Source organism: Cajanus cajan, chromosome 2, assembly GCF_000230855.2.
Source record: "Cajanus cajan strain Asha chromosome 2, NIPB_CcT2T_4, whole genome shotgun sequence".
Classification (NCBI taxonomy): domain Eukaryota; kingdom Viridiplantae; phylum Streptophyta; class Magnoliopsida; order Fabales; family Fabaceae; genus Cajanus; species Cajanus cajan.
Genome location: NC_138518.1, coordinates 34,792,827 through 34,805,741, shown reverse-complemented (window position 1 = coordinate 34,805,741; position 12,915 = coordinate 34,792,827).

Sequence of the window (12,915 nt, the reverse complement as noted above, 5' to 3'; positions counted from 1 at the left end):
AAGTTTGGACACTAAGACCTAAAAATTTGACCTAAATTAGTGACCAAAACTTCTCCTAAACTTCCTTCACTTGAGTGACCATTTCTTTCACCTTGTGAGGCAGCCACCATTAACCTCTTTTGTTGTGATTCTTTGCAGGTCCAGGAGCATCAAATTTGAAGGATTAGTGGCGGATTAAGACACTTAAACAAGTGTTAGAAAAGTTGAACACAAAAACCGTCACTAATTGGTCACCAAAACCGCCATTTATTGCTTTCTAGGCTAGTTTAAATTTTGCAATCTCTCTTGTATTTTAAAATCAATTTGTAAAGCTTGGAGGGAGTATTAAGAAGCTGGTCAGGTATATCTAACTCCATGTTAGCATTCTCACGTGTAGTACTAGTGAAAGTGGCTTGAAAATTTCATATGTTTCAAGCTTCCACCTAGGGCAAACCGACTAGTTGATTTATCCTTGCTTCTTTCAAGTGTTTGAACTTTAATTGTGTTTACTTAGTTGCTTAAATTCGTCTAGACTTGTGTAGATTTACTTGCTCACGTTTAGTTTAGTCTCAAAAAATAAACAAATTGTGAAAAAGCATTCAAAAATTTTGTGAAAAGTTTTGGGGAATTGGAGATACCACAAAGGAGTTTAGTGATTTCCACTTGAAAAGGCTTGGTTATTAAGTGGCTCTTTGTAGCTCACCTCCCTTGATAGTGCAACTTGTACACTTAGACTTCCAAGTGTTATTTTCATTCCTAGAAAATACCAAAAACATTTTATAACTTTTTGCATAGCATATACAAAAAAATTCTTTTGTTTAATCATGAGAAAATATTTCTCAAGTGGTAGTGAATTAAGCTCTCCAAAAGGTTTTTCACATTCTACTCAAAGGCTTAAATCACTAACACCTTGGACAAAGCAAGAAGCTTTAAAAAAAGAAAAAGAAAAACTTGAAAAAAAAGCACAAATTGCAATTTTAGAGGAAGAAATTCACATTATTAAACAAAAGAGAGAAAAACTTTTAGCAAAAGAAAAATTGAGAAAAACAAGAGAAAAAGAAAGAAAAAAGGCATTGCTCTTAGGGAAGAGTAAGGAGGAAAATAATTCCTCTAAAGGACTTGTGAGTGAAGAGAGTTGTTCTACCACTAAAAATCATTTACAAAATACTCTCTTCATAAATAAAGACCTTAACTCTTACCCTAATCTTACCACTAGTCATGAAGTAGAGATTCAAGAACAAATCATTCTAAAGAAAAATGAATCTCAACTTCAAGATGTAGTGAAGAAGGAGTGGACTACATTTAGTTCCACTTCTTGTGCTACTTCCTTGGAGGTGCCCAAGGAAGATAGCCTTCCTCTCTTTAGGAATCCTTCTACCATAGTTGTTCTAATAAAGCACCCAAATTTTGGAATCTATTGTTTGATAGATACATCTTGTCATATTTCATATTCTATTTTTGATCTTATGGGAAGTTCATCCTTATTTGAACTTAATTTGCACCCTTCCATACAAGACAAAAATAGTTTATATGAGTTTTCAAGATTTTCCAAGACATTTTATCTACCAAACAATATGATTCAAAATTGTTTAGGACGTTTTCTAGTATTCTTTTCTTTATATTTTAGGAAAAGCCTAGGCTACCATTTAGGGTATTTTAGGCAAGATATTGTAGTGTTTAAAAATCATTCTTTTCATTGTCTTAGTCATAGTGTTATTACATTCTTAGGTTTTACTTCTAGGTTATGCTTAGGAGAGGAGCCTATTTCTACTTTTAGGGAGTCTAATTTTGATAGTTTATTTTTTCTTAGGCTAGATATAAGGACTCCTCTTAGGATCCATAATCCATTTTCTCATCATAAACATGTCACCTCTTATACATGGTTTGTTGTGTATGTAGGTGATGTTTCTTATTCCATGCATCCTCGTGATTTGAGGACAAATCCTTTTCAAGAGGGAGGGGATGACGGAATCATGCCTAGGAAGGCAAGAGGTGACATATTGAAGGAGCCAAGAGGAGTTGGCTAGACATGAAGGTTTGGGCCAGTCAGGGCCCAATGGGCCTGATGGGCCTGGGAAGGCCCAAGTTGAACTTTTCATGGGCCATATTTTGTTATAGCTATTTTCATATGTTTTGTATACATCATGTTAGTATAGGTATCATATATTTTGGTCTTGTATTTTGGACCACATAGAGTAGCATTTTAGGTTTTAGGCTTGTTGGGCCTAGTTTTGGGCTTCATGGGCCTTTGGGCTTTTGGTACCCAATATTGGGCTCATTTTCATTCTTGTAATTTTTCCTTTCCATTGTATTTGTTTGACCATTGTATTTAGGTCATTAGATTAGGAATATACAAGAATTACTTAAATAGGTAAAATAGGTTAAACTAGGTTTAATTTGGAAGTCATTTAAGTTACATTTGAGTCACATGTTTAGCACCATGGGTGGCTGAACATGTGCCACTCAAATTAACCCTAAATAACTCTCAAATCAAACCTAAATGCATCTAGGCACCTAAATTTTCGGACTAGCACATGGGAGCCAAAATTTGAATTCAAATTTCAAGTTTGAATTCAAATTTTGGGCGCCACATGTAGCCTTGGATTTAGGCGCCCAAAGTTGCACACTTGGAACCCTACTTAAGTGATTCTTCCACTCTTTGTATTCACTTTTGAGAATAATGAAATTTGAGAGCTTATTCAGCCAAATTTCGTTCAAGAGTCACCATGAGAGAAAGCTTCACCTTAGGAACCCTACTAGGTTTTCCTCCTCTTTGAAGTGAGCTTTCCCTTGCACCTTAAGCTTGGATGCTTCCATCCAAGGCTTAAGCCTCTTCTATATCTGAGATTCTTCCTCCATCTAGTGTTCATCTTTGTGGTTTCCATCTCCTTGAAGAAGATCCGTGCATAAGGATAGCTAAGGAGAAGAACATTCATCACTCCTCCTTACCATCTCCATCAATCGCTCACTCTTTGTGAAAACTTTTCCAACCCCCTTTGAAAACAATTTGTGAAAACCTTTTCTTGATCAAAGATGAGTGATCATTCTAGTGTCCATGGTCATAATTCTCATAGTACTAGTTCTAGTGTTAGGGATGAACTTAGGCAACTCAAGGAGTACCTAAGAAAAAAAGAAGAGGAAAATATAAAAAGAGAGGAAGAATTAAGAAGAAAAGAAAAAGAGTTTGAAAGAAATAATGAAGAAATAAAAAGATTGCTTGAAAGACTAGTTGTGGGAGGAGAGACTAGTGGTTCAAGACCAAGAGTCACTTCTCCTCAACCCTCAAGAGGAAAGGGGCATATGCATTGATGGAATCATGCTTTGGAGTGCAAGAGGTGACATACTCAAAGATCCAAGAGGAGTGGGCTAGACATGGAAGATTGGGCCAGTCTAGGCCCAATGGGCCTTATGGGCTTTGAAGGCCCAAACCAAGTTTTCAACATGGGCCTATCTTGTTATGAACAATCTTATTACATTTTGTTAGCATAGTTTGAATATATTTTGGTCTTGTATTTTGGACCATATAGAGTAGCATTTTAGGTTGTAGGCTAGTTGGGCCTAGTTTTGGGCTTCATGGGCCTTTGGGCTTTTGGTACCCAATATTGGGCTCATTTTAATTCTTGTAATTTTTCCTTTCCATTTTATTTGATTGACCATTGTATTTAGGTCATTAGATTAGGAAAATACAAGAAAAACTAAAGTAGGCTAACTAGGTTATATTGAGTTTAATTTGGAAGCCATTTAAGTTACATTTGAGTCACATGTTTTGCACCAATGGGTGGCTGAACATGTGACACTCAAATTAACCCTAAATGACTCTCAAATCAGACCTAGATGCAAAGGATCACCTAAACTCACGGCCACACCCATGTGCATCAAAATTTGAATTCAAATTATAGGCGCCATTTTGTGTAGTTTGGTTTAGGCGCCTAAGTGTCTCAAAACCGTGCCTACTTAAGCTTGTCCTTCACCTATTGTAATCACTTTTGAATATATGAGAATTTATGAACATTACCTTCATCTAATTCCCTCAAGAGTCACCGAAATATCCAAGAGAGAAAACCTAAGAGAATGCCTTCAAAAACCTTAGGAAAACCTACTGTTCCTTCACTTTGAAGTGTGCAATCCCTTGAGTTCTTGAGCTTGGATGCTTCCTTCTTCCATTTCAGCAAGTGTTCTTCATCTTCACGAGTTCTTCAAGTGTGTTTCCATCTCCATTGAAGAAGATCCGAGCCTAGGAGGAGTTTAGGAAGAGTTTGAGTTTCACTCCTACTACTCACCTCCATCAATTTTGGTATCAAGAGCAAGGTTTCTTCAAGGAGATAAGTTCTTCAAATTGTGTCCGTTTCTTATTGTGTCTTGTGTTGTTTCTTTGCTGTTCTTATTTGTCTTAATTGAGTTTCACTTTCGGATCTATATTTTGATGTTATTGTGTTCATAGATCCATTGTTGATTGTTCTTGATTTTCTTCCACAATCAACTTGTTAGGAACTTTTTGCTTGTGCTATTTTGATTTTATTTTGAGTCTCTCCATTCCTTGTATGTGTCCGTGATTGGACCTCATGCATATGCATTAGATTTTGTTTTTGAATCTTTGTTTTGTCTTAGAAGTTCATGTTTAGTCCTTATATGTTGCAAATTCCTTGAATAGCATGTTTAACCTAGTTTTATTTTGATTTGTGTGTCTACATGTTGCTCTCGGTTTGATCTATTTTGTGCCTACCTATATGTGCTTTTTCTTTTACCTTATTGTGTTCATAATTTGCTATTAGTCCTAGCAAGTTTCTTTAGAGTTAGGTTTCCATTGTGTTCTTAAGTTTTCAAATCACTTTCCACTGAAAATCTTATAAAAAAAATTTGACTCAAAATTTCAAGTGTAATCCTACTTCTAGTGCACTAATTTTGTGGATTCAAATTTAAAAAAAAAAGTGAGTTAAGAGGCTGGAAAACAGAGTTTAAAACAGAGCCTAAAGACATAAAGTTGAAAAGAAAAGAGTTCAAAAGGAATCCAAACCAAAACCTAAAGACTAGTGCACTAGTTTCTCATTTTCACTTGAATTTTGACCTAAATTTTGGCTAACTTGTAGTCTCGGTTTCTATAGCTTGGAATCATAGAAAAATTTGAAACAAAAGGAAAACACCTTATCTGGAGTCTTAATTTGAGACTAGAAAAAGAAAGAATTAAAAAAAATATATAAGACATTTTAATTTGAAAAAGCCGTGATGTGTGTATTGATAAAAAATCACTTGATTCCTTGTTATTGTTTTGACTACTACTTGTTCTATACTCATCGAATTGCTTTGAAATTTTTTTTGTTTTGTTCATCTACTCTAGTACCTATCTAGGAACTTTCCTATCTGAGTGCTAGCTTTATTTTGGAGTCTTATTTTTCAGTTTTACTTGTTGAACCTCTTTGAGTCTTGTCTTACACATATTACTCTTAATTTTTGGTATAAGCTTTTCAAATTGTGCTTCTATTGCTTGTCTAGTTTTCTTTCAATAATTTTCCTATGCTGGAAGTGGCCTCAAATCCTTGCTCAAGGATCAAGCGTTGCTCAACAAAGTGTAGGAAAAGTTTGGACACTAATACCACAAAAATTTGACCTAATTTAGTGACCTAGCTTTTCCTAAACTTCCTTCACTTGAGTGACCATTCCTTTCACCTTGTGAGGCAGCCACCATTAACCTCTTTTGTTGTGATTCTTTGCAGGTCCAGGAGCATCAAATTTGAAGGATTAGTGGCGGATTAAGACACTTAAACAAGTGTTAGAAAAGTTGAACACAAAAACCGTCACTAATTGGTCACAAAACCGCCATTTATTGCTTTCTAAGCTAGTTTACATTTTTTGTCAAAACTCTTGTATTTTAAATCAATTTGTAAAGCTTGGAGGGAGTATTAAGAAGCTGGTCAGGTATATCTACATCCTTGATAGCATCTCACGTGTAGTACTAGTGGAAGTGGCTTGGAAATTTCATATGTTTCAAGCTTCCACTTAGGGTTATCCGACTAGTTACTTGTTCTTGCTTCCTTTAAGTTTCTTGCTCATAATTGTGTTTTCTTTGCTGCCTTATTTCGTCTAGAATTGTGTAGTTTTATTTGCTCACGTAAAGTTAGCTTCAAAAACAAACCAATTGTGAAAAAGCATTCAAAATTTTTGTGAAAAGTTTTGGGGAATTGGAAGTACCACAAAGGAGTTTAGTGATTTCCACTTGAAAAGGCTTCCTTATTAAGTGGCTCTTTGTAGCTCACCTCCCTTGATAGTGCAATTTGTACACTTAGACTTCCAAGTGCTATTTTCATTCCTAGAAAATCCCAAAAACATTTTATATCTTTTTGCATAGCATATAAAATCTCTTGCTTAATCATGAGTCATATTTCTCAAAGTAGTAGTGACTTTGAATCTCCTAAAAGTTTTAGAAGAATTGTTAAGGAGGTTGAGGCACTAAAACTTTGGAAGCAACAAGAGGTACTTCAAAAAGAAAAAGAGAAAATTGAAAGAGAAGTACAACTTGTTGCTTTGGAGGAAGAGATAAACAAGATCAAGCTAAGAGAAGAAAAAGTTTTGAAAAAAATTCATAAACATAAAAGCCAAAAACGTTCTTCCACTAAGAGTTCCAATGACTCTCAAAGCCAAGAAAATGATGGTAGTTTGAACATGGATGCATACTACCAACCTCATCCTTGGAGAGTCATTAAAGAACACAAACTGAGGGAATCAAGGGTTGATCTCCCTTACTTTCATGGCAAAGAAAATGTGGATGCCTACTTGGATTGGGAGATGAAAGTGGAGCAAATCTTCACTTGTCATCAAGTAGGTGAGGAAAGAAGAGTTCCTCTAGCCACCCTAGCTTTTCAAGGACAAGCCATGTATTGGTGGACATCCTTGGAAAGAGAGAGAAGACTTCACAATGATCCTCCCATCACTTATTGGAATGAATTGAGGAGTGCTATGAGAAGAAGGCACATTCCTTCATATTATAGTAGGGAGCTTATGGATAAGCTCCAAAGACTCCAACAAAAGAATATGAGTGTTGAGGAGTATAGGCAAAAGATGGAGTTGTATCTCATGAGGGCTGGGATAAGGGAGGAAGAAAGATTGACCATTGCTAGGTTTTTAAGTGGTCTAAATTTTGATATTAGAGATAGAGTTGAGTTACTCCCTTATAGGGACCTTGATGATTTGGTCCAACTTTGTATAAGGGTGGAACAACAAAATTTGAGGAAAAGTCCTTTTAAAGGTAAAACTCAATCTAGCTCATATATCAAGAATGACTACAAGAGGGAGGGTCAACATGACTCTTCTACAAACTCTAGTAAGGGTCAAGAAAAAGAAATAAAAAAAGAAAATGATAAAAATAAAAATGTTGTCACTTCTAGTAGTAAAACTAGTGATATCAAATGCTTTAAATGTCTTGGGAGAGGCCATATAGCTTCTCAATGTCCAACTTAAAAGGTCATGATTTTGAGAGGACAATACATTTATAGTAGCCTTGATGAATCTAGTTCTACCACTTCAAGTGATAGTGAGACTAGTAAGGAAGATCATCCTATTGAAAAGCTATATCCTATTGATGGTGATCTTCTTATGATCAAGAGGTTGCTTGGAAGTCAACCTTGTCCCACTTCACTATCTCAAAGAGAGAACATCTTTCATACAAGATGTTTGGTTTCAAAAAGAAATTGTTCTCTCATTGTTGATAGTGGTTCTTGTTCTAATTGTTGTAGTACAAGGTTGGTTAACAAGTTAGCCCTTACCACCATTCCTCACCCTCACCCTTATAAACTTCATTGGCTCAATGAAGGTGAGGAATTGGAGGTGAATCAACAAGTGAAGGTCAAGTTTTCTATAGGGGATTATAAAGACAAAGTTTTATGTGATGTGATCCCTATGGAAGCTTGTCATATTTTGCTTGGTAGGCCATGGCAATTTGATAAACACACTATACATGATGGCCTCACTAACAAAATAACCTTCACTCATAAAGATAAGGAAATTGTTTTTAATCCTTTAACACCATCCCAAGTGTTTGAGGATCAAAAGCAAATGAAAAGAAAAAGAAATAAAGAAAGGAAAGAAGGAGAGAGTGTGGATGAAGGGGACTCCACTAAAACATTTGTGAACAAGGAGAGTTATTTTATTACCAAACAATCCTTGCAAAGAACTCTCTTTATTCATGAAAGTTTTGACTCTGATCCTAATGCTGCCACTAATCTTAAAGTTGAGAATGAGGAACAAAATCAATTTCAAACAAATACTTCTCAACTTCGGGATATAGTGAAGAAGGAGAGGACTATTTTTAGTGTTACTCCTTATACTACTTCCTTGGAGGTGCACAAGGGAGAAAGTATTTTTGTGGTCTTAATAAAGCACTCAATTTTTGGTTTACATTGTTTGGTAGATACAACTTGTAATAATCTATATTCTATGTTTGCTTCTATGGGAAGATCTTATTCTTTTGAACTTAATATGATTCCTTCCCTACAAGACAAATATAGTTTATATGATTATAAGTATCTAATAAGCAATCAAATTCAAAATTGTTTAGGGCGTTTTCTAGTAGCCTTTTCTTTATATTCTAGGGAAAGCCTAGGTCACCATTTAGGGTACTTTAGGCAAGATGTTGTAGTTTTTAAAAATCATTCTTTTCATTGTCTTAGTCATAGTGTCCATACATTTTTAGGGATTACTTCTAGGTTGTGCTTAGAAGAGGAGCCTATTTCTATTTTTAGGGAGTCTAATTTTGATAGTTTATTTTTCTTTCTTAGGATAGATAGAAGGACTCCTCTTAGGATTTATGAAAATTTCATCTCTTAGTATAGGGATATTTTATTTTCCAATTTTACCCTTGTATTTTGGGGTATTTTAGTCATAGGAATTATTTTCTTTGTATTTCCCATTTTACCCTTGTATTAAGGGGTGCTCTAGATGATTAGGTTTTTAATTTGGGCTAGGGTATTACATTAGAAGGGTGACACCTATTTTTGGTGATCATTGGGTCTATTTTTGGTGTTAGAAAGGCTTAGGCCCAAGTGGAGGGCAAATGTTGCATGGTCTTATCATGCACCTAGATATAGCCAATCTAAACCCAAAGATTCCATCCTTGGCCACCAAGTTGCATCTAGGGTTCATTTGCATTTCATTTGGAATGCATTTGCATTTCATTTGGAATGCATTTGCCTACTCCAAATGCAACCCTAGATGCCTCCCCTCGTATAAATACCCAACATCCCACACCTTGTAAATACTTTGGATTATATAGATTTTGAGTGAGCATTTCATGCCTCAACATCTCTTCCTTAGTCACTAGGTTAACTTCGGCTAGCCCCCTTCATTCTCCACCTTTGGAGAGTGAAACCCTAGAGTGGCCTCCACCTACACTTGGAGTGAGCCAACTTTGAGTAACCCTAACCCATACACCATACACTTCCGCCAATCATCTCCTTCTCACGCCTACCTTCCTTTGTCCAACAAAAACCTCCCATTGTCCAACCTTTGGTGAACCTAGATCAAGGGCAACGTGTCTCCCTTCAACCACTAACATCAACCATGGAAGGAGGGACTCCATCACAATGTGTCTCCACGGATTGATACAAGTGCAGCAGCCACAAAATTCCAGCAACTAGAGTGTTTGGTGTTTGATTTTTTAGTAGCCAATCCAAGAGTTCTCTTTGTCACCTTCCTCCTCCTTTTCTTAGTCCTCTTTTGATGACCCTTGTAGAACTAGCTTCTATGGAGATAGACTAGGTCAAAAACTAGGTCACACTTTGAATAAAAGAGGAATACAAACAGCCAACAGAATTGAGATTTAACCAAGACAAGAATGGAGTATAAAAGTAGACAAGATAGATGAGCAAAGGACAATGAATTGGCTATAACAAGAAGGAATAAACCTAGATAGGTTCTAGAATTGAATAACAAAACCAAAACACTCAAAATTGGCAAGCTGAAAAATGTATGACTCAAGTAATGCAATGTCAAACCGAGAAGAGCATTAAAACAATTTAAACACAATCTCCTTTGTTTGGCTTTTACTTTGACAATTAGGTTTTGACTATTTTTTTTAATCAAATTTCTTTTGCATTTTTCTTTTGAACTTTGTTCTATATTTTTTTTTATATATGTCTAGGTGTCGCCACCGGCCCGAAACGGGCTTTCGGCATTCGCGAAGGATGGTTGCTCTCTTTTATTTGTTTGAAAATATGGATTGCTAGAATGACTTATTCTCAAACTGAGACCTTGTCAAACGAGCAATTTTATTAAAAGGCTCACCAATCCATGTTAATCCCAAGCGGGACCCTCCATGGATTAGCGGTTTTCATAAAAAGGAAGGGTTCATGGAGTCGCCACCAATGTTTTACTCAAAACATTGGAAAAAGAAGTTTAAGGCAATCGATTCAAAAATCGACTTCAGCCATTACAACCAGAGTCGGGTAAGGGAGTCGGTTACGCGTGGGGAAGGTGTTAGCACCCCACAGCGCCCCTTTCGGGTTCCCTATGACAGATTATTTAAAAATAATAGTGCAAAATTACTAAATTACCCCTATTTATTCTAAGCAATTATAAATTAACTATCTACATGATGACAGTTTAAATATGTACACACAGAAAGCGGTAAAAGAAGGGACTTTAAAGATATAAACCTTTGAAGCGTGCTTTCTTATATATCTTGACAGAAATTGGGAAGCGTTTTGGCGTTCCCTCCCTCTACAAGACCGCTCGCTCCCTCCTATAAAATTTTAACTATGGAAATCCGGAGGATTTCCCTTCGACTAGGTTCGAGACTCAAGCAAATGGCTCGTGACTCAATAACTTCGTCGGATCAACTCTCCGAGTGATTTCTAGGCAGAACACTGCTCAAAAAAACCCAGAATACTCAAGAAGAGGGTTAAAACTCAGTGTGAAAGTGTCAAATGACGTCCAATTGACGTCATATTTATAGGGATGAGGCGCAATACGGCCTCTGGGGGTCAATACGGTCCGTATTGAAGTTTTGAACTACAATACGGCCGTATTGAATTCAATACGGCCGTATTGAAGTTCAAAAAACCTCAATACGGCCGTATTGAAGTTCAGTGCAGCCGTATTGAAGTTCAGTGCAGCCGTATTGAATTCAATGCAGCCGTATTGAAGTTCAGAAACTTCAATACGGCCGTATTGAGTTCAGTGCGGCCGTATTGTAGTTTAAAATGTTCAATACGGCCGTACTGAACTTCTGGGAGGCCGTATTGGGCTTCATTCCCTCCACTTTCTTATTTTTTGCTACTCTAAGACCTCTAAACCTACAGATTGTCGTCCTAGGGTCTTCTAGGGTCTTCCAGGAGTCCTTCCGGCTGACTTTCCTTTGATCTTCGAGAGTCTTCGAGTCTTATTTCCGACCCGGACAATTTTAGGGGTCTACAGCTGCCCCCCCTTTACTTAGTCAAACGGCCTTTTGGTGTACCGTTTGATAAGTAAAGGAGTTGACCCAATTGTCCGGGGAATGTGCCATCCTTCTGACTTGTAGTGTCTTCAGGTGGGAAAATTGTTGAGTAGCCTCTCCAGGTTGGTGCATACCTCCGCGCTTCTAGTCACTTTGGTAGCATGAGTCTTGCCCTCTCCAGGGTGAGTTTGCCCTCTCCAGGGTGGCTGAGTTTGCCCTCTCCAGGGTGGCTGAGTTTGCCCTCTCCAGGGTGGCTGAGTTTGCCCTCTCCAGGGTGAGTTTGCCCTCTCCAGGGTGGCTGAGTTTGCCCTCTCCAGTGTGAGTTTGCCCTCTCCAGGGTGGCTGAGTTTGCCCTCTCCAGGGTGGCTGAGTTTGCCCTCTCCAGGGTGAGTTTGCCCTCTCCAGGGTGAGTTTGCCCTCTCCAGGGTGGCTGAGTTTGCCCTCTCCAGGGTGAGTTTGCCCTCTCCAGGGTGAGTTTGCCCTCTCCAGGGTGGCTGAGTTTGCCCTCTCCAGGGTGAGTTTGCCCTCTCCAGGGTGACTGAGTTTGCCCTCTCCAGGGTGAGTTTGCCCTCTCCAGGGTGGCTGAGTTTGCCCTCTCCAGGGTGAGTTTGCCCTCTCCAGGGTGAGTTTGCCCTCTCCAGGGTTTTGAGATAAGTTTGTCTCCACAGTCCACGATGCTGCTTCGACGATTTGTTTTTGATTTTGGTGCCGCTGAGGGCTGGATAACGCAGGGATCCGTCTAGGGGATGTGCAGTTACTCATAGGTTCTTGTGTCCCAACTTTCCATTGCGTAGTTGGTACCCATTGAGGAATTTCTGTTTCCTTGGGGTGTAGACACGAAGATGCTCTTTCTGATGTGAGCGATGCCTTATGATTTGGCTGACGTCCTTTCGACGATGGTGGAGTATCCCGGTTATCCTTATTCGGGTGACTCTTTTTGTTTTTCTGATTTTGTTGCCTCTGTGTAGGCTATTATCCGCTGGGGGATTCTGGATGTTGATTTTGATTAGCCTCTTCTGTTAGGCATATCATCTTGATGTTCAATGATTGGCTGAAAAGCCAAATTCCGCTTGGGGAATTGTTATTGATCTTTTGGATTTTTTTTCTTTTTCGAAAGAGTGCCTCTGAGTAGGCGAATTATCTTGATGTTTAGTGTTCGGCTGAGTGCCGGATTCCGCTTGGGGAATGATTATTTGTCTTTTGTGATTTTTCTTGAGGGGGTGCCTCTGAGTAGGCGAGTGGGGATTTAAAGTTTATATATCCCAGAGTATTATTTAGAAAGCCTCTTCAGGCTTAGCTTCACTCATCGCTTGAGTTGGAAAGCTACCTTCCACTGAGGAAGTTTAAGTCCTTTTGACTTGGATATTCTGTTTAGATGATCAAGCCTCCCTTGGGGAATTTTTGCTGATATTGGTTTGATAGCTTTCACCGGGGAATTTGGCCCGTGAGTGGAAGCTGAGATATCTCTGGGGAGTATTATTTCGGCGAGCCTCTCCAGGCTCAATTATTCTGAG